Below are 23,740 nucleotides of genomic sequence, written 5' to 3' on the forward strand. Positions count from 1 at the left end.
AAAAGACCCGGAATTGCCAAAGTAATTCTGAAGAAAAAGAACAAAGCAGGAAGCATAATCCTCCCAGATTCAGACAATACTACAAAGCTAGAGTCATCAAAACAGTGTGGTATTGGTACAAAAATAGACATATGGATCAATGGAACAGAATAGAGAGCCTAGAAAGAAACCCACACACCTATGGTCAATTAATCTTTGCCAAAGGAGGGAAGAACACAGAATGGAAAAAAGACAGTCTCTTCAGCAAGTGGTACTGGGAAAGCTGGAGAGACACATACAAATCGATTAAGTTAGAACATTTCCTCACACCATACACAAAAATAAACTCAAAATGGTTCAAAGACTTAAATATAAGACCTGATACCGGGCTTCCCTGGTGGCGCAGTGGTTGGGAGTCTGCCTGCCAATGCAGGGGATACGGGTTCGAGCCCTGGTCTGGGAAGATCCCACATGCCGCGGAGCGACTGGGCCCGTGAGCCACAATTACTGAGCCTGCGCGTCTGGAGCCTGTGCTCCGCAACAAGAAAGGCCACGATAATGAGAGGCCCGCGCACTGCGATGAAGAATGGCCCCCACTTGCCGCAACTAGAGAAAGCCCTCGCACAGAAACGAAGACCCAACACAGCCATAAAAATAAATAAATAAATAAACCCAAAGTTTAAAAAAAAATTAAAAAAAAAAAAAAAAAAAAGACCTGATACCATAAAACTCCTAGAAAGAACATACGTAAAACGATCTCTGACATAAATTGCAGCAATATTTTCTTAGATCAGTCTCCAAAGGCAAAAGAAATAAAAGCAAAAATAAACAAATGGTACCTACTCAAATTTAAAAGATTTAGCACAGCAAAGGAGACTGTCAACAAAATTGAAAGATAACCTAAAGACTGGAGAAAATATTTGCCAACAATGTGACTGACAATGGATTAATTTTCAAAATATACGAACAGCTCATACAACTCAATATCAAAAAACAAAAAACCCAATCAAAAATGGGCAGAAGGGGACTTCCCTGGTGGTCCAGTGGTTACGAATCCATCTTGCAATGCAGAGGATGCCGGTTCAATCCCTGGTCAGGGAACTAAGATCCCACATACCATGGGGCAACTAAGCCTGTGCACCGCAACTACTGAGCCCGCATGCCACAGCTAAAGAGCCCGTGTGCCGCAGCTACAGAGCCCACGTGCTCTGGAGCCCATGGGTCACAATTAGAGAGCCTGCGTGCCACAACTAGAGAGAAGCCCACGCACCGCAACTAAGAGCCCATGTGCTGCAATGAAAGATCCAGCATGCCACAACTAAGACCTGATGCAGCCAAAACATTTAAAAAAAACAAGAAGACCTAAATAGACATTTCTCCATAGAAAATATACAGATGGCCAGCAGGCACAAGAAAAGATACTTAACACTGCTAATTGTTAGAGAAATACATATTAAAACTACAGTGAGGTATTACCTCACACTGGTCAAAATGTCTGTCATCAAAAAGTACAAATAATATATGCTGGAGAAGTTGTGAAGAAAAAGGAACCCTCCTACATTGTTGGTGGGAATGTAAATTGGTGCAACCACTATGGAAAACAGTATGGAGGTTCCTTAAAAATCTAAATATAGAGTTACCATATGATCCAGTAATCCCACTCCCGGGCATAAATCTGGAAAAGATGAAAACTCTAATTCAAAATGATACATGTACTCCAATGTTCATAGCATCACTATTTACAACAGCCAAGACATAGAACAACCTAAGTGTCCATTGACAGATGACTGGATAAAGAAGATGTGGTACATATACATGATGAACTATTACTCCGCCATAAAAAAGAGTGAAATATTGTCATTTGCAGCAACATGGATGGACCTAGAGAATATTATACTAAGTGAAATAACTCAGAGAGACAAATATTATATATCACTTATATGTGGACTCTAAAAAATAATACAAATGAATCTATTTACAAAACAGAAATAGACTCACACACATAGAAAATAAAATTATGGTTACCAAAGGGGAAAGGGAGCGGGGAAAAGTTAGGAATATGGATTAACAGATACACACTACTACATATAAAATAGATAAGCAAAGAGGATTTACTGTATAATGCAGGGAGCAATATTCAGTATCTTGTAATAACCTATAATGGAAAATAATCTGAAAAAAAGAACTGGTTATTATATATATAATATAATAACCTATAATGGAAAATTATCTGAAAAATATAACTGAATCACTTTGTTGCAAACCTGAAACTAACACAACATTGTAAATCAACTACATTTGAATTAAAAAAAATGAAGTAGACAGAAAGAAGCAGGTTGAGAAGCCATTTGTCAGTAGAGAGAGACAATTTTAAAATAACTGTTTAGGTTCCTGACAGCTTACTGTTTGCTCTTCCCACCTGTCTTGAGACCTAGTTGATTATCTTTTACTTGGATTGTCTGAGTTTGCAGAATGTCTTTTCAACAATTTTCATTTTATACCGAAACTAGTTTAAATGAGTTTCTATACTTTGACACAAAATAACCTTGACTAAGATACTGAGGTAGGAAGAAGAGGAAGAAACTATACCTGTTAAACACTTCATTTAACCCTAAAACAACCATGAAATATAGGCATTATTATCCACATTTTAGTGGCAAAGAAACTGAGATTGAGAACATGGAACTTGCTTAAGATCGAATTTTTATATATGATAGAAACATAAGTCTTTTGACACCATATTCCATTTTCATCACTACCTTACTATACAGAAAATATCCTTATACCACATAATGATGTGCTAAAATGAATAATTCAAGGTCATCTGGGGGAACTGAGAGTGGGCAAAGCTCACTGTATGTAGAAATGGTCTAATAAGGATATTATTATACAATAAAGAATATTTTATAATATGAGGTTTCTAATGAAAGAAAAATTCTAAAAATACAAATAAACTCACTTAACAAGTATATGAAGATAGTCTAGAAATTTAGAATGAAAAGTTCCTCGTCTCCACGTTGTTCCCAGCAAATTTTGCTTTGCTTACTTTTCCTGTGAGGAATATTAAAACTTGAAGATTTAACTATATATTTTGGCAACTTAAAAATCCTTTACATTTTCTTTTCTTCCTTTTTTTAAAATTAATTTAATTTATTTATTTATTTTTGGCTGTGTTGGGTCTTCATTTCTGTGTGCAGGCTTTCTCTAGTTGCAGTGAGCGGGGGCTATTCTTTGTTGCGGTGCACGGGCTTCTCATTGCAGTGGCTTCTCTCATTGTGGAGCACGGGCTGTAGGCACGCGGGCTTCAGTAGTTGCAGCACGTGGGCTCAGTAGTTGTGGCTCACGGGCTCTAGAGCACAGGCTCAGTAGTTGTGGCGCATGGGCTTAGTTGCTCTGCTGCATGTGGGATCTTCCCTGACCAGGGATCGAACCCACGTCCCCTGCACTGGCAGGTGGATTCTCAACCACTGTGCCACCAGAGAGGCCCTTCTTTTCTTTTTAAAAGATAAATAGGGGCTTCCCTGGTGGCGCAGTGGTTGAGAGTCTGCCTGCTAATGCAGGGGACACGGGTTCGAGCCCTGGTCTGGGAAGATCCCACATGCCGCAGAGCAACTAGGCCCGTGAGCCACAACTGCTGAGCCTGCGCATCTGGAGCCTGTGCTCCGCAACAAGAGAGGGCACGACAGTGAGAGCCCCGCGCACCGCGATGAAGAGTGGCCCCCACTTGCCGCAACTAGAGAAAGCCCTCGCACAGAAACGAAGACCCAACACAGCCAAAAATAAAAAAATAAAATAAAATAAAAGATAAATAATTACAAAACGCTACCTAGTTTTTGTTTTTGTTTTGGTGTGTGTGTGTGTGTGTGTGTGTGTGTGTGTGTTTAAGTTAGAAGATATTTCTTTAAAACAAGCTGTTTTGCACTCTGGAATTGTAGGTTGATTCAAAATATTTACTGCCATGTAGTAGTAATGAACATTTTCCTGTGAGAACATATTGCTCATCCTCTAGAAGAGAGGTTTAAATATAATGCATACCACACACTGCTAGGGTGTTAGCATGATCAGGAGAGAAAACAAGATCAAAAGTAAAAGAGTCTAGTCTCAATCTTCATTCTACTACTCAATAACTGAATTTAGACAAAGAACCTGAGGTTCAGTTTTTATCTGTACAATACAGAAGAAATACAACTAGGAATTGTTCTTACATCACTGGATGTATTAATCGCCTAATAGATTATTCAGATAAAGTAGCTGCTATGCAATGCCTGCTAGATGATGTAATGGCTAAGCATCCAGGGCTTGCAGCCAGAATGACTGGATTCAAATCCTAGCCCTGCTACTTACTAAAATGTGAGACCTTGAGCAAGCTATGTAACCTTGCTAGCTATATAACCTTGACTTCCTGAAATGCAGGTAATCTTAAAACCAACATTCCGTGTTGGTTTGAAGATTAACTGATTACATCCATGAAGGGCATTTAAAATAATGCCTAGCACATAGTAAGTACTCAATAGATAAAGGCTATTTTTATTAGAACAGTGTATTTGCAATCTTTATTGCAAATGAACTTAGATACATATCTGGTGCCATACTGGAGCCTACAGATAGGATGACTTCTATGTGACATAGTGATTCACTTAGCAGGAGTAGGGGAGTGAAGAGAGGGGAGGGATTTTAAAGGATCAAGACTGTGGTAGAACTAAGAGAATGTGTAGGTCAGCCCTTGCAAACGGAAAGCAACAAGCAGAGGAAGAAGATCTTTGAGTAGAAGGAGATGCTAAGTATATTAAAAGCTGTTGTTGATGTTAACTTCTGCAAGGGTATGTGGAATCTCTAGCGATGGTATTCCTCAGATAATCACAAGAATGACCCCAGCCCTGATGCTCTGCTGCCCTTCTAGGACATAAAGAATAAAGTTTTAGGTGAGCAGATAGATCAACTTATCTCTAAATATCATTACCTCTACTTACCTTAAAAGCAAAAAGAGGAAACTACTTGGAAAATATTGAATGTGAAATACAGCCAAATTATAGAAAATTACTTAGTTTACATTTCTTTAAAAGTTGGTCAAATTTCCAAAACATGGTGAGAAAATTATCTCAGCTTCTATGAGGTAGTGGGAAATAGATAATCGAGGAGATTCAGGCAGATAAAACAAAGAACAACAAATAACTGGGAAAAATATAATTTTTCATCATGAGGTGGGGTGATGTAGTAGAAAAAACAAATTGAAGAGAGATAGCTCAGGTTCAAAATTTTGGGTAACCTAACTCAAACTACCTCAGCTTTCTGATCTGCAGTTTCTTCACCTGCAAACTGTGGATTTAAGTATATATAAAATGCGGATTTAGGTATATCAGAGAGTAGATATATGGTTAAATGAATTAATATGTATAAAGTACTGAGCCTACTGCCTGAAACATAGGAGGTTTTAAATACACTAGTTTCTTTCATCCCTCTCAAAGGCATTAGACACTGAAATATTAAGTGTAGGCAAAGAAAAATCTCATTAACTGAAAGAGGGAGAATACCAATCTCTCTCTGGTCTCAGGAGTCTATCTTCATGTCCCTGACTCGATACCATGAAGCAGCGCTGCGAGTCTGCATGGCTCGTGTCAGAATAAGATACAGTGGTGTCTGTGGTGCTTGGCTGTGATACATGTCTGCCAACTTGGATTGCCAAGGTCTCTGTCAGCTCTGGCGTGGCAGCTAAAAGAAGCCTTTTCTTCTCACCTGAGTTCTTTCAACACATTTGCTATGGAGAAAAATTCTCCCTTTCCACCACTTGACTAAAGGTTTCTTATTTGCCTTAACTCGTTACTCACATTTCCATAATGTTGGATAATCGCAAACCACATAAAAACATTTTGATGTACAGCCATATATATATGGTAATCTCACTGAGTGACATTTGCTCGGCAGCACTGCATTGCTGTTGATGAATAATACATGGTATTACGTTTTATACACTGAGGAAGAGGAATTAGAAATAGGGAAAGAAAAAGCTCTATTCAGTTATTCTAATCATTCCTTGCTATGATGTGCTGCTGAGTGTCACACATGTTTTAAAATGAATATACAAAATGTAGGAATTTTGTATTTCTTTCAGATTATTGTACAAAATGTAATCACAAAAATGCCAAGACAGACTGTAGGGTATCTCTTGACACATGGATATAATGATGAGAATAGTTATTAGGCAGCACATCTGCTTATCCTCATACATGAATGGAAGACACGTAGCATTAAACGTCGTCACTTTTCATTGCAGTACCTATGGCAGCATCACTAACTGACCATGAAATGCTTTCCGCTGAATCCAGAGGTAGAAAAATGCCATCTTAACACAGTGCCCAGGCAGTCCCTGCCAAATGTTGTTGGCAGAGTAAAAGTTCTTTGCTATAACTGACCCACAAAGTCGGAGGCTGTGGAGGAGTGCAGGCGCCTGCAGCTCTGGCTGAGGTCGGACAGCAACAGTCTGACCACACTTGAAATTTCTTCAGTGTCAAAATAGTATACAGACTTTTAAAATCCAGTGAGGTAATATCCATATCTCCTCATTCTGTCATATTGTGATCAATTTCCCAATGGTTCTCCTGTGTCACCTAATTTACTTAACAACTTTACTCAGTGCCCATAATATTAGGTATGTCAATCAAACACCTGCTGTGCCAACCTCCCCTTCAAAACCTACAAATTAAGTTTATTTCTGCATTAAATGATTCATGGCAGTAGTTTCCTGTTTGGGATGCCATACTAAACTTCTCAAGATGCTGAGATCTTAATTTGTTGGTACATCTATGGAAATTTGTACCAGAGTAAATTACTGTGTGTTTAAATCAACTCTCACAATTGATTATTACATTAAATCATTCTCTAGAGTCTAGGAAGAGTTAAACATGCACACATGGGTAGAAGTTTGGAGGGGGGAGTTGGTAAGAGAAAGACAAAGACTGGTGTCAATAGTTGAGCAAGTGAAATCATTTTTGCATTTGCTCTGAACACTTTGCAAATATATTCCTCTAGAAAAAGGCAAAACAAGACTTTGGGAACTTCAATCTTACATAATTTCGGGGACATCTCCAAGAAAAAGAACAAAAAATTACAAATTCAGTTAGGTATAGAGGTTTAGAAGGGGCACATGCAAGTAAAGAGACCTGAAACTTAAGCATCATTAACTTCATGGTAGATCTGGTAAACCAGAAACAAAAATAGATTCTAGTAAACTAGAAACAAAAATAGTAATTTTCACAAATATGTGTAATAGAGTGAGAGGTGGGACCTTTATAGTCATCCTGGGGATCTGACGACTGCCCCCAAGTTTGAGTAAGTTATGGAGAGTGTTCCTACATTTTAACAAGTGTGGCTACAGACAACTCTGTTGATGTTTTGCTAATTGAAGAGGAGACCAAATTCACTTTACAGAAAATATCCATCTTCTACATATACACGAGTAAAACAGAAGAGTATTCCACAGAGACTTCCTTGAAGAGAATATGTGAAAGACAGGGTTTTTGTGCACTTCCCTCCCGTTCCAGTAAGTGAAGAGCTGTGTTTTACCTTGTCTCAAGCCAAGTGATTGGGGCAAATGGAAAACATTCATAGAGATAAGACGAGAGTGAAAGAGTGATTCTCCTGCAGGCTCAGTAGCTGAGACTGTCGTATGGAAAGGACTCTGGGTGTCGAGGTGAGAGTAACATGGGGGAAGAGACCAAGAAGTTTGAATGACGTCAGCCATATAGTGCATCACCATGTCAGAATGGTGCACAGTGAAGGCTCCTGTGACTAGTCTCCTAAAATCCTTCAATGCACATCCATAAAAGAGCCAACATTTGGATCTCTGACTCAGCAATCACCAGAGGGCTACAACCAGCATTAACCAAGTAAAAAGACTTTGTTAATTTCTTTCTCATCCTTTGTCTCTTCTCCCTTACCTCAGAAAGTCTGTGGAGTGGAGAGGAACCATGCCAAGATCCTTCTTGCCCCTTGCTGGTTCCCCAACATTTGGTCAGTCTTGAACTGGGGTAGGGAGAAAATGCTTGAATTGTGTGAGAGGTGGGTTTTGATTTAGATTATACTAGATATTTTTATCCTGAAAATGACACTCTTCTAAAACCTAGAAGTTATCAGAAAAGCAATCCATCTGTTAAAGATATCCAGGGAGAGGGAATGGAGATCTCACAGAGGATATCTGAAGGCCCTGGTGGTAGAAAAACAAAATTATTTTCTGACTGTATCCTACCAAGTTTAGTGTGTTTATTAAACCTGTTAGACATCCTTATTTACTTTTATTAAATGTTTTGCCACATAGCATTCAATTGTGTCCAATTTTCTTCTCCAGTGGAGCTATGTTCTATTGTTAGCCTGCTATGATGAAAATTCATTATTTTAATATAGCCATATAAGAGCAACTATTTGAAGTAAAATACATGAACTTTTAGTGTTTTATTCACTAGGTGAAACAAATCCTCTAAAAAGCCCTCCACAAAGGCACTGAAGAATTACATTAAGAAATAATTAAATTGCTGATGACACCAAGTTTTAATCCATTCCCTCACCCTGGCTGGTGCAAAGTTTGTCATCTCACTGGAATTATATTGCTGTGCACCACCAGATGTTACAAGCATACCTTTGGGTAGTTTTATTATGCATAAAAGGTTGTGTAGAAAGGGGTTATATTAACAAAGACTGTTTCATGACAAAGATCCAAAAAATGTCATTTACTACTGTTTATTGCTCTTGTATATGAGCAGTGCTAAAGAAATATAGCCATTTGTTAGTTGATATATCTGACTCTTCATTGATTCAAGGAAACCCAGTTATTCAACACTGTGGTATTCTATATTCTTCAAGGTTTAATTTTTTAAATGTAAAAAGCTAAATAGAATTTATTTCAGTAGTAAACATTACCCTTCAGGGCCATGAATTCTGTGTGCACTTAAATATTCCAAGGTGAGATTTTTATCACTACCATTAAAAAAATTAACATAAACATAAAATTTTACCTTATGAGGTATTAGGATGATTATGAATATGAAGATGACGTTGACCTGCTCACAGTACTTTAGCTGATACTTTTATGAGCCCTTTATTGGTTAAAATTTCACTTGTGTATATTATCTCACTTTATCCTCATGACAATTTGATCTATAACTAGTTGGTCATAGATACCATAAACTTGAGATTTGACATTCAGAGAGGTTAGATAAATTTCTAAGACCATGTAAGTTAGAACCAGAAAACAGTAGAGCCATTTCTAATTCTAAATCTCATGAGCTCCTAAAACTGAATCCCATGCTCATTCCCTTTCACCATCACAAATACACCTGCTCTTAAGGAACTTGCTCTAAACAAGGGATATTAAGCAAGAACATATTTATCCTCAAGGCCAGCTACTAACTAAAGGTTATTGAGATCTGTACAAAGAGAATATCTGGGTAACTACTGGTGATTCTTGGTAGTAGGGATGAAGAAAAGTTTAGTAGCATTTAAAATAAGCCTTGAAGGATATCTTAAAAAGTGGAGAATCAACTACTAACATTTTCCTGCCATAGAACAGTGAGGTGGAGGCTGAGCAACCCTGTTTTCCAAGTTGAGGATAAAAAATGAGAGTTGTGGGGTGCTTATGCAGCTGGAATTTGCAGGGCATACATTGTAAAAGAGAGAGCTGTACAGAGAGAACACTTGAGAAGTCTGTGTGATCATTCATTGTGGATCCTTGGCCAAGAGCTAGGCTGCACATATGCAAGGTGAGATTCCTTGAGGCCCAGCAGAGATTCCCTACTTTGAGGCTGAAAGCTGAATGATACCAGAAGTCGTGCAGTGCTGGGACTGTAGGTTGTGTAGTTCTGAGAGACACTGGCCTTCCAGTCCAACCATAATGGAAAGACTGTGCTGAGCACCTTGTGTATACAATGTTAAGTCCCAGAAAGGTCACACCGCAGTGGTGAGGATACCTTACTACAGTGAGGAACTTCTCTAAGGCCAAGTTCTGAATGGCAATAAATCTACCCTAACAAAGAATATAACTAAGCCTGGAAGGACCAAAAAGACCTGTCAGCAATTTAACTGCCTGCTAAAAGTCAAAATACTTTTTAAAAGGTGGCATAAGTTAGGCTCCCTTCAATATATGACACAATGTAAAGATTATGTTTTTTTAAAAATTCATGGATAGCCAAAAATTATGAAAACATGACCCACTTCCAATTTTTTTAAAAAAGGTGATAAACACAAATGTTGGTATTAGCATACAAAGAGTTTAAAAGCAGTTATTATTAATACATTTTAAAACAAAGGAAAAAAGTAATTGGTGATAAAGAGTAAACAAATGGCAAATCTCAGAATAGTAATAGAAGCTATATAAAGAACCAAATAGAAGTTCTAGAATTGCAAAATACAATATCAGAAAATAAACTCCAGGATAAACTTATTAGAACCAGAGTCAGGAAATGAAAGGGACATTAGACTTGAGACATTCAAAAGAAATTATTCAATCTGAAGAATACAGGGGAAAATGTTGGAAAAATGAACTAACAAAACATTAACTCAGTGACTTGTAGTTAATCTCAAACAATGTAACCTAATGTAATTTAAGTTCCAGTAGGAGATGAGAGAGGGGATGGTCAATGAGAATATTTGAAACGTTAATTGCCAAAACTTTCCTAAATTCATAAGAAACATCAATTTATATACCAAGACTTGTTGATTTCCAATCCCAAGAAGGTTAAATATAAAAAAAAAATGACATGGTACACCATACCTAAGTATGCTGAAAACTGAAAATAAAGAGAAAATCTTAAAAGCAGGCAGAGAAAAAGAAACATTAGATATAGAACAACAAGATTATGAAGGATTGATGACTTCTCATTGGAAACAAGGGAGGCAAAGGAAAACGGATCGACATCTTTCAAGTTCTGGATGTAAAACAGTGCTGAATGGTTAACCTAAAATTCTGCAAGTAATGAAAATATCCCTTAAGAAGACAGAAATAAAGGTATTTCAGATAATGACAGCTGAGAAAAACTGTCAGCAGCACACCTGAATTTCAGGAAATGAGGAACTTCTGAGATTGAAGAGAAATTACAGCAGATGGAAACTTAGATCTTCCAGAAGGAATGAAAAACAGAGGAAATGGTAAATATGTAGATAAATATAAAATACATTTTTTCTTTTAATTTTTCTAAAGATGACTAAAGCAAAATATATAACATTATATTGCCAGATTTCATAAGCAGATGTAAAATATACGAAAACAATAACACTAAGGATGGGAGATAAATGGAATTTTACTACTGTTTTGACATTTTACTTGCAATTTTATAATACTGAATCTAGGTAAACTTGGTTAAGATGCATATCATTACCCCTAGGAAAACTAATAAAATTATAATTTAAAGAAATATGGCTAAAAAGTCTATAAAGAAGATAGAATAATAACACATATTTGATCAACTCCAAAGCTGTCAGGAAAGGAGAAGAAGAAAGCCAAAAGCAGATAGAATCACTAAAGAACACATTGCAAATAACTGAATTAAACCAAACTATATAATTAATGATATTAAATATAAATGCACTAAGCATTGTAATTAAAAAGCAGAGATGGTCAGGCTGGATAAAAAAGACCCAACTATTTTGTGGTATCAAGAGCAAGTACTTTACATACAAAGATAGAACTAGGCTGAATGTAAAAGGATGGAACTACACACTAGGAAAACACTAAGCATAAGAAATATGGTATGATTATATTAATATCAGACAAAGTTGACTTAAAATAAAAAAGATAAATAGGAACCACTCAGAATCATAAAATAGCTAATTCATCAAGAAGATATATAAATTCTAAATGTCTATGAATCTAATAACAGAACTATAAGACACATTAAGAAAACAGAACTAGATAGAAAAATAGACAAATGCACATTCATAGTTGCATAGTTAACACCCTATTTTCAGTAATGGGTAGACAACTGAGACAAAAATATCAATAGTGATATATAGATACAGAAGTAGTGATGGGATATACAGTGACATAGGAGAACTGAACATGCAATTACATAACTTGATTACATTTAATTTATAAAACATTAAACCTAATAATTGTAAAATGCATGCTCTTTTCAAGTGTACATGCAGTGTATACCAAGATGGACCATATACTGGGCCATAACATGAGTTAAAATATAGTGCAGAGGTATCTGGTCTTCCTGGACAATTCCATGCACACCACATTAGGCCACTATATAAATATATCAGGTTAATCAGACTGAATGAGCAAAAAGTGGCAAGTGTGCTGGATGTCTTGGTAAGGCATGTACAATCTTTAGGAAAGAAGATAAACTCTATGAAGATTCAAGAGCTTACCACATCAGTGAAGTTTTCTAAATGCCCAGTGGTACAGAGCATGCTAGGATATCTCTTCCAAAGTAAAGGGGCACCTTTCACCTGCCTACAGAGTAGGGTCTAAATTCACAAGTAAGCAAAATGACCTGGCCAGTTGACATTAACTAGTTTATTCATTGGTCACCTCGGTGCTGGGATAGTGGGCACATGGGAGGAGGAGCCATGATGGCAAGAATGGATGCTATACATAGGCTCAATAACATGGGCTCCAAGGCTGAGTTGGCTATTGCTGCTGCCATATGTCCAAGTGCCATCGACCAAAACCTACACTGGGTTCCCAATATAGCACCATCTTTTAGGGATGGTCATTTAATTGCTTCAGAAAGGACAGTAATTCACCTTGAATGGAATCAACACATATTCTGGGATTGAGTTTTTCTTTCCTCCTTACAGGGTTTTACCCAGTACCATTCCCGAGGATTTAGTGTCTGGTTCACATATGGGATTACACGTAAAACTGCATTATACTAAGGGATACCTTTTATAGCTACATTAGTTATCTATGGTGGCATAAAAATGCACCCAAATTTAGTGGCTTAAAAAAATAAACATGTATTTATTACACAGTTTTTTTGAGTCAGGAGTCTGGGAGTTGCTTAGCTAGATGGTTATAGCAGCTAAGGTTGTACTCAACATGTCATCTGAGGCTTTAGTCATCTGAAGGATTAACTGCATGTGGAGATCCATTTCCACGATGTCTCACTCACGTACCTGGTCTGTAAGTACTGGTTTTTGTAGGGGTCCCAATTCCTTGTGACATGGAACCTGTTTAAGGTTGTCTGGACTTCTTTGGAAGCTGATAAGTGCTTCTGCCTGAGCAAATGATCTATTAGGGAGCAGGGTGGAAGGAGCATGCTATGTGGAATAGCTCTGGAAGTCACATAGTATCATTTCCACAATATCCTATTGATTATATTGGTTAACTCCATTCAGTGTGACAGAAGACTACAGAAGAGGATGAATACATGGAAGTAAAAATCAACAGGTACCATCTTGGAGGTTGGTCTTCATAAGAACCAGGAATGGTGAGGCAGTGGGTACATGACTCTACTTTTCTTTGGGGGGGAGGGTGGAGAATTTTAATACATTTTCCAAATTAAATGAAAGGACAAGACCATACTGTACATACAAACTTAAGACAATTTTATGATTCTAAGACAATTTAGAATCATAAAATGTGAGATAGACTAGTGAAATTCCAAGTTTGGATTAGGAAAATTTTACAGTAATAAAGTAATGTAGGTGCTTCCTTTTCTAAAACTAAAAAAAAGAAAAGCTATTGCATAAATTACAGCATGTGGTCATGGGATTCACTGGTCTTATCACTTACAGTACTCCACAGAAGTACAGATCCACACTGATAGAGTGATGGAATGGTCTTTTGAAGGCAAAGATGAGGTTCCCACTTTGAGATGTTATGCTATAAGAATCATGTTCCATCCAACCAGGATGCAATGGCCTTATATGATGCTGTTTTCCCAAACAAGTAGAATACCTGGGTTCAGTAGCCAAAGTATAGTAGTAGTAGCCCTACTTGTCATCATTCTCAGTGACCTGTTCAGGGAATCTGTACTTCATGTTTCCATGAATCTAGCCTCTATGGGCCCAGACTCTCTTTGTTGCAATGACTTTTTCCTCTGAATTGCTCTGGTCAAAAAATCAATTCACTCTATGTATGGTTCTATTTCTAGTCTCTCAACTCCATTCAATTGACCATGTGTTTATCCTTCCACCAATACCATCATATCCTGATAACTGTGGCTTATACAGTAAAACTTGAAATCAAGTAGTGTAAGTTGTAACTTTTTCTTCCCAAAGAAAAAAGGCTATTCTAGATCCTATGCATTTTTATGCACATTTTTAGAATCAACTTGTCATTTTCATGAGAAATCTATTTGGATTTTACTAGAATTGCATTGAATCTACAGATGAACTTGGAGAAAATGGACATCCAACTTAGCTTGGGTTCTGTGTGATATGGGTTCTGACACACTGATATTTACACCTATGAGATTTATTGGTGAGTCCTCTTGAGAACAATTCTTCAGGGGCAGAGATGCAGGTCTGGGCAACAGAATACGTTGACCCATGACACATCTCCTACAGAGGCCACAGTCAATTGCTTTGAGAGCTCTGGAACAGGACCATATATTTAGAATTTGCTTGTGATAGTCACCACATCATACTCAGTCCACATTGTTGCCAAACAGACACTGATGAAGTTGTCAGAAAAAATAAATACAAAAGAAAATATAAAACAAATTAAAGTTAATACTGAGCAGATATTTGTAACTACAAATATTTTTAAAACCCTAGCTTCCACAGTGGTAAGACAATAAGCTAGCTGACTGTGAAGGAATAAGCATTATTTAACCAGGTTTGTGAAGCATATCTTTCTCAAGCTTCTATTTCTTCTGCTTTTTTTTTTTTCAGACATCAATTCTCCTTTTAGTAATTTAAGAATTGACTAGAGACAATTAAGCTTGCAGCTGTTTATAAGAACTTGCATCTTGATTTTCAATGTAAAAAACTTATGTCATTTTATTTTCTCAAATTCCAAGAGAATAAAACATACTGTTACCGTTCCAAACTGGATTAAAATGTGTCAAGTTCAAAGGTTTAGAAGGAATTTATTGAGGAGATTATCACATAGTGTGTTTTATGATTTGCTACAAATTCTGTGGTCACAACATATTAGGGCAAAGTGCTTACTGAGCATTATTAAAAGTTTGATATTGTCACTTTGCCCATTGTTATAGAATATGGTAGATGGAATGGTAATTCCCCAGAGAGCAATCTATCCCAAGGACTGCATCACTGCTGATTTATTTCCATTTAAGATGGTGTTGGTTGTACCCAGGGCCTGCTTATTTTCAATTATTGCTGTTGGAGGGAGACATCTTCTCTGCTCCCTGTAATTGGAAAATAACCTGTCACTTGGCATATCCCATTCTTAAATTCTGAACTCAGATATCATATCCTTCATGAAGCTGTCGCTTTATCTCTTTTCCTCCAGTCTTTTTCTCTTCTGAATTCCAAAATATTTATTTCTAGATGACTTTATTCCCTACAAACTGATTGCAGGCATCATATGCTAGGAATGTTGTTTTCTAATTAGTATCCTCCACAGTGCCTAGGAAAATACCATACATGAGACATTTAGTGACTCAATGAATTAATCTTATCCAAGGTAGGTAAACAGAGATAATATATAAAAAAAAGAAAAATAAATGTAAATTGGTTTATTAGAGTACAGTTTTATTCTATCTAAACAATATGTCAAAAATATTTTGGGTTAATATTTTTAAATTGAATTAAGGTATTAAAGTTGATTATAAATATGTGAAACAGGTGGCAGAGAATTTTGGTTACTAAAGACTGTAGAAGGAGAAATTCGTATTTTATGTAATAACAAATCCAGTATGTATTTCAATTCTAAAAACAGCATATAATGTGTATTTATCACAATATGTTCAGATGTACTCTAATCAAATGAAGTAAATCGCTCGGTTAAAATATTTTCAGATATCTGAAATGCAACATCGGCCAATATCTTACAGGCAAAGATCTTGTCTACAGCCATTTTGTTAAATGCCTAAGAACTGTTAGGTCCTCTCCGATTAGAACACTTTTTCTGGAAGGCCAGACCTCTAGCAGTAGCTGTGCCCTCCACAGTTGGAGCTTGGGGACCCTGACCCTCCTTCTTAGCCTCAGGTCTCACTGAATTCTGGAAACTATTCTGTCCACTTGCCCCTTCAGTCCTCAGCATAAAACTAATACAGGTTAGTCTCCTTTCAAAAAGATCATTTCTATGGAAATCCTGGTCTCCTACTTCTGCCACCTACTTAACCTGCTTCTACACTAACCTGTCTATAGTGGCTCTTCTATCAGAGATCATTGTCAGCCTCCTCAGATGTTAAATGAAGCCATGAATTTTTCCACTTTTTTGTCCACTTGGATTTGTTATTAGCCCTGCTCCTCTTTCATGAAACTATCTCCTTCCCTACTTCCCATGAATTTGTTTATCTTCCTTCTTATCCTTTTCACCGATACCTCCATACACATGTCACATCCTCTTGTTACTTTCTCCCCTCCCACTGCATAGCTCTGGCTATTTCCAAAGTCACATTTTCAAATATTATTTCAGCTTGAGTTATAACCTCATGGGAATGACTTTTAAATACTTACCATTACTAACTTTTAAACTTTGGCTTGCACTTTTGTCTGGTTGCTGGCTATCTATTTTTGATGCCATAAAAATCACCTCACCTACATCCTTAAGGCAAAATGATCTCATTGCAGCATCTCACAGCAGAAAACAAACTTCAGCCCTTTTCTGACTGCCTAAGTTTAACACAGTTTTGTGCAGATGTTGAAAAATTAAAAAACCATGGGCCAAATCCAGCCTGCCACCTGTTTGTATACAGCATGTAAGCAAACAATTTGTTATACTTCAAACAGTTGAAAAAACTGAGGGGAGAATATTTCATGACGTGAAAATTTTATGAAATTAAAATTGTCTATAAACAGCACTTTAGTGGAATACATCCATGCTTATTTGTTTACATGTTGTCTATAGCTCCTCTGTTCTATAATGACAGTAGTTGCAACAGACACAATATGGGCTGCAAAGCTTATTTATATCTGGCCCTTTTGAGAAAAAGTCTGCAGACTCCTGGTTTAATGCATGAAGCCTGAGTTTAAGAGTAGACGGACAGAGCTACATATAAATCTTAGATAATCTTTTCACTAAATGAAATCTCAGAGAAAGTTACTTAGCACTAATGAGCCTTTGTTTTCTTATCTGTAAATCAGAAGTACCAACAGTCACTTCCTTCTATAAGGCTTATTTCATCTCAAGCCTGAGACTATTACCATAGACTTTTAATTATTTTCTCAGTTTCTGCTTCCTAATAGATGTGGTGAAGCAATGGCAGACAAAATATATTTTAATATGGTATCATCTCAGAAATATTTCATAATACCTCTGTTGTTCAAGCCTGCTTCAGATTCAAGTGAAACAATCTAACCTTGAATTAATTTAACCAAGTAAACATATTAAACAATTGTATTTAATTTTAGAATTTGCTTTTTCTTTTTATACACATAGTATATATAAGCATATATGGTATATAATATCTATATAAAGTGTATTACACATATGGTGTTATAAAAATGGCTCCTTTAAAGTGATGTTGGAAAAACTGCCTTACCATCTTATAGTACTTACAAAAATAGAATCCAGTTACATTTAAAGGCCTAAGTGCGAAAGTTACAACTCCATGACAATAGAAAAATGTAGGAAAACCTCTATGACCTCCAGTCTCGTAATTTATGAAACAATTTTATTCTAACTCTCTACAACATCAGGTCATTGGCAACACAGAAACCCCTTTTTGTTCCCTCCAACAGTTTTTAGGGCAGGGTAATTTTGTTTTCCTAGAAGTTGTTTTAGAGGCAACACTTTTTATGACAAGCCATAAGTAGCCAATTATCTAAGATGAAGATTATATTTTAATTAATCCTCTATTTAGAAAAACTTTGCACTCCTTTAAACTTCAAAGTATCTTTTGTTTTGTTAGTTTTTCTACGTTCCTCATCCCCTTGACTATCTGTGCTGGGCTACACCCTGCAGGCCTGCAAGCCCTGTAGCTGCCCAGCCTCAAGACAGAAGAAAGAGCCGAGAGACAGCGACAGAGACATCAACAGCTTATTGGACGTGGGATATTACATATGCAAACCCAAGGTCCTGGAGCGACAGCCCACCGTGGGCAGCAGAGGACAGGCAGGACACAGTAGCAATCTTTGCTACTTGGGGGAGAAGGAGGCTATCATTTATAGGGGGAATTGATTTCAGGTTGGCTCATCAGTTACCAGGGGAACAAGCAGCTGGGCCAAGCAGGTAGGTGGTTACTAATTAAGCCCCATAATTAAGAGGAGTCATGTGAGTGAAGCAGGGACTGGTTGGGCAGGGAATGTACAGAGAGCAACAGAACCGCCATCTCAAGAGGCATATATATTGATATCTCTCTATACACGCTGATCTCTCTAAATTATATATATGCACATAGTATACATAAATATACCTATAAATAATAGATGCATATATTGGACACATATTATGGATTCCTTATAGTAGCAAGAAGCAATCAGTTAGATTTATAATTCACAACATGGATAGATCCTAAAACAACATTTTTTGAATTAAAAAACAAGACACCTCTCTCTCTCTATATCTATCTATCTATCTATCTATCTATCTATCTATCTATCTATCTATCTATACATATCACTCAGTACATACGAGTTGATAACTTGATAACTCACTCTCTTGGTCCTCAAAGTTTACAGTCAAATAGGGGAAATGGGAGTAAAAAACCAAAGCAAAATTAATGTATGGATGTATATCTATCATACACAGTATATATGAGGATAGCAATAGGTTCATATTTGTAGGTACTACGGATCACAACCAAAGGGAAGTTTTAAGTACTTTCTGAAAGAGCTACAGATCATAAGACAAACTTCTGCCATGATGTTATGGTAGAAATTAACATAAATATGGAGCTTACATAGTTCACATCAAGTACCTAACTTGTATAGCTTAAGGTTAGTGCTAAGTGTTCCCCTATCATTTTATCAGTATAAATTCTAACAAGGACTATGGTGTTCATGCATTCAAAGGATACAGAATTATTCTTTGGAAAATTTGGCTAAGGTAATGAGATTGCAGGAAAAAAATATTTAACCTTTAAATTGACTTAGGTATTTATTTATAGGTTACTTAGGTTTTCTTTTTATTACTGTGCTTACCTTTTTCCCTTTAATTTCATTTTAAGAAATGACCACTCTGCCCCTCCCCCAAGGCGATTTCCACCTGTGCCCATTTTAATTAAATCTATTATTGACTCAACTTGCACTTGTGTTAAATAATTTCTCTTGTGTAATTGGAAATTGTGTTTTATTCAATAATTATCAAAGGGATGATTCAGAGATGCTGGCTTTACTGAAATGTGTGTGGAGGAGTGTTTCATGTAAAGCAGAGCAATCTTTTTATTTCAGGCTCCTTTCATTATATTAAGTTCCAGGAGCTGTTATTTAAACGAAGTTGAAAGAGAACCTATTTACTGGCTGGCAATCATAGACTGAGCATTTGGAGTTCTTGTGGTTTGATCTCACTGTGTATTATTTGAATAGAACGCATCAAGTGAAATATGGGGCAGTGCAAGATAAATAACTGGCAAACATAAAGGTAAAATACAAAGATGCTGTCTGCATATTTTGCCTTTGTATCATGATCCTGATATATTACAAATGTATTCAAGAATGTGTTCAAAGTATTCAGTAGTTTACAAATAATTTAGTGAGTCAGAATTAAAGCAATGTTCCCCTCCAGAGTACTCTTGCTGACTTCATAAGGGAAAATTTCAATGCTGAGAAATATAGAACTTTTAATAATAAAGTGTTGTTTCAACTATATATCTTTGGATTATGTGCATTTTCTTGATGAATGTAACCAATACTTTTCTGTGCATTATGAAGCGAGGAGTGGGGGTGGGTAATAGTATTAAAATCCCTTTACGTTTTACAAAGTTCTATTATATACATTTATCAATAATCTTATGTGGGTGTCTGGGCGAGTATTATTACTCTTCTGACTCCAGTTAAAATTTCTTGCATACATTACACTGCCATTCTTTTGCTTTTTGAAAATATAACCAAATAAATTTGAAATTATTGGAGTTATCAGTCTGTAAATATAGGCCCATGTGAACCTCTAGTTTGTGATTAAATATATTTCAAAGGGAAAACTGAACAAATTATGCTACTCAGCAGCCAAATCTATTTATTGAAAAAATGGGTTATATAGAATGCTCAGGTGAACATTTCTGATATTAACACAGTTGCTGATTATACAAGGTCTATCTGAGAAGGAAAATAACTCTTTTCATATTCTAAGATGTTGGGTGGGAAGATCAGTTGTCATATAGGTGTTCCCACAAAGAAACTTCCTGGATAAAGAATATGAAAGGCAAGAGAAGAGACATTATGTTAGTGGGTTCTTTAAAGTTAGTATATAAGAGCTGGAATACATTCTCCTTCAGAAATCAAACTAAAGTTTTCCAAGAGAGTGTGACAAGAACGCCACTTTCTTAGGGCATTTAAAGAGGTCAAAGAGCAAGATGATATTGCTAGAGATGGGGAGGGGTGAGAGACAGTGGACTTGTGTCTGGGGACATCTTACCGAGTAGGCGCTTTGGAGTCAGGTTGACCTAGGTTTAAATCCTGGACCCATTACTTTTCAGTGATATGAATATAATAGCAAGATCAAACCAAGATAAAACCAAACATAAAATTCCAAGTTGATAGGCCAGAGCAATATGAAGTTTGCAAAGGAAATATTTGAAAACAAGTGCATGATCCTAGAAAGCCCCCCAAGGACATAAAAACATTGAAAGAAAGGCCTGAGGGTGCCTGTGGCCAACCTCAGTTCTAATGAGAAGGGCTTCCATGGGATCCCGTGTAGGGCCTGGTGTTTTCTATAATTGTAGGGGAGTAACACAGTGAACTCTTTTGAGGAATATAAAGGCTGTAGCTGTCATATCAGCTTGAGCCAACAAAGTGGGGACAGGAAGGAGGGAGGGGGCAAAAGGAGAGAGTGGGGGATGGGTAGAGACATAGCCACTTGTACGTTGAGCCACAGAAACACTTAGTGATGCCAGAACAAGGAGGTGGAAATGGTTCACCAGTACCAGGTGTCTGTGATTTGAACAAAGAGCCAGTCTGAAGTTGTAACCAAGCAGGACCCTGCAGGGCCTTCCCCGGACTGACTCCCCACCCCCTTGGCCTCTGCCTGCCTCTTCTTTGTAGAAAAACTTTAGCCTCCTAGGCCTTCCCAAAGTTCCAAAGCATGAATTTAATGAGAAGTAAGAAAATGCAGAAACAAAGGAAAACAGTCAAGGAAGGCAAAATAATAATAGTTTAGTAATAAAACAAAGTCAAGGACCTTTAGTTCCTTCTCAAAGACTATAGATAATATTCTGAGCCACATGCTTTAAGCCGTTTTGCTGATACTGAAATCCCCACCAGGTGAAAGAAGTTACCTGTATGCTGCCCACAAGCAGGTAGATCCCAAACCGGTTAGAACCAGCACATTGACAATGTTGACTCCCAGTTACCTCATCACCAACTAATCAGAAGAATGTCCAGGGGCTGATCACACACCCCACAACCCCCAACCCCTCCCTCACCCTGTCTTTAAGAACCTTTCCCTGAAGGCCATCAGGGAATTTGGGCCTTTTAAGCACTAGCTGCCTGGACTCTTTGCTTGATGCTCTGCAATAAACACCGCAACTTTCTTTCCTCACAACCTGGTGTCAGTACATTGGCTTTACTCCGGGCAGGTGAGCAGAACCGAGTTTAGTTCAGTAACAAAGCCATTTTAAACACTGATCAAAAGAACCCCTAAAAAACAAAACAAAACAAAACACGTGGAGGGGTAATGGAACCCACACCCACCCCCCGCCCCCAGCTGTGTAGAGCATAACGGGGATGGGTGGATCCTGAATAACATGCAAAGGTGATCAGGGAGGAAAACATGTGCTCTGAGCATCTGTCAAGGTGAACGGATTTCAAGCCTCCCGACAGCAATGCCTAATTTAACTAGAACTATATCTTACTCTTATCCGTTCTCCCCAACATAGCCCATCTTGTACCTCTGTCGGGAACCAGAAACCTCAGTTTTCTCGTATTTTGAAAGCCCTATGTGTATATAGCACAGTGGATTACCGGTTACTCTTCACAGCGGTGCAGGAGGTGAGCAGAGCGTGCTGGAAGCTGCAGGCGGAGGCAACGTCGTGGAAGAGACTGCGGGAGGCGGCGGTCAAGGCGGTCGCTGGACCCAAAGAGCACGCGCATGCGCCTGGGGGCGCGCAGCTCGGCATCGCGAGGCCCACGCTGCGCAGCCGCACTTCTTCGTGTTTAGCAGAGCCCCGGGAAGGCGCCAGCCTACAGCTGCTCCGGCTGTCTGCACTGTCTCGAGGAGCCGTTCACAGCCACCGCCTGCCTGCGGGGACGAAAGAAAAACTCTGTAGGATTCTGTGGTACTGGCTGGGTCCTGCCGGGTCACATATTTACTGGTGTTGAGCAAAATGGAGACCAGTATTTACATTAAGCTGATGCACCTCCCTGGAGGCCCCGCCTTGATCTTCCAGACGAACACGTACACGCTGGTGCATGCCGTGGTTTCCTCGCTGTGCTGGTACCCGTGTGCTTGAGTGGCAGTTTGCCCATCCTTCCCTTCTGGTGCTGAGCAGCCTTGGCCCCCATGATGTGCACGTGAAGCTCATGGCCACCGTGTTCCAGAACCTGTTTTCCCATCAATGTGCACAAGGCGAACGTGAACGCCGTCAAGCGCCATATTCTCATCAACTACGGTCCCTACTCCCAGGAGCTGGAATCCCGCTATTATAGCATGAAAGTTGTTGTGGGAGCATGTTGTGGAATGATGAAGCTTCTCCAGGAGATGAGCTCCCTGCAGGACATGGGTGAGTTCTGGCCGTGGGCTCGCGCCTTTGAGGCAGAGCGGGATTGTGGCACAGTGTTACCGAGCTGCCCCAGGCGGTTGCCCGGCGCTACCAGTACTGGGCCTCGCAGCTCATCAGGACCCAGGAGGGTGTTGGGGAGGGGAACATGCTGTCCTACAGTTTCCTGCACAAGACTTTGGAGGAACTGCAGGCCACCGTCGTAGCCAAGAAGGAGAAGCTGCAGCTCAAGGCCCAGAGGGAGGACAGGCAGGCCCAGAACTTACAGAACAAGTAGGAGCAGTGAGAGACCCGTTAGAAGAAGATCCTGGGGGGCATGAAGAGGGCACGGGCAGAGGCTAGTGGAGACTCTGATGCTGAGGACCCCGGGGGAACCCCTGGAAGCAGAGGGAGCCAGCCAGCAGGAGGAGGGGGAAGGTGGAACCCAGTATTCCCGTCAGGCGGTGGGCAAGGAGCCTGACACCGGTCCCGAAGGTGCACAGACAGCCCGCCAGGCTCTCAGGCTATAAGTAATCGTGAAGGAGCTGAGGGCAGACCGAGGCAGGGGCCTACGTGGTGACTGGAGGCTTCCAAAGACCGCTACTAAGAGCATTTTTACACTTTTGTGAGTTGTTTTTTTTTTTTAAATTGGTGTCTTTTTATCTCAGTTTGGTGATGATGTACTTTCCAGTGGGAGGTAAAATGACAGATATATAGGCAAAGTTAACTTTTCTACAAACTCTAATCCCACGGCTCCAAAAGTTTGATTAGTTTCAAAATGATTTCAGAAAAACCTTATTATAAACTTAGACATTGTTCGGTTGGCTGTTGTCTCCCAT

General features: G+C 38.4%; 1 pseudogene; it reads left to right on the forward strand.

Moving 5' to 3' along the window:
* Window positions 1-23,431, forward strand: part of LOC118899561 — a 42,716-nt pseudogene extending 19,285 nt beyond the window's left edge.
* The last annotated feature ends 309 nt before the right edge of the window (window positions 23,432-23,740 follow it).

This window comes from Balaenoptera musculus, chromosome 8, assembly GCF_009873245.2.
Source record: "Balaenoptera musculus isolate JJ_BM4_2016_0621 chromosome 8, mBalMus1.pri.v3, whole genome shotgun sequence".
NCBI classification, from domain to species: Eukaryota; Metazoa; Chordata; class Mammalia; order Artiodactyla; family Balaenopteridae; genus Balaenoptera; species Balaenoptera musculus.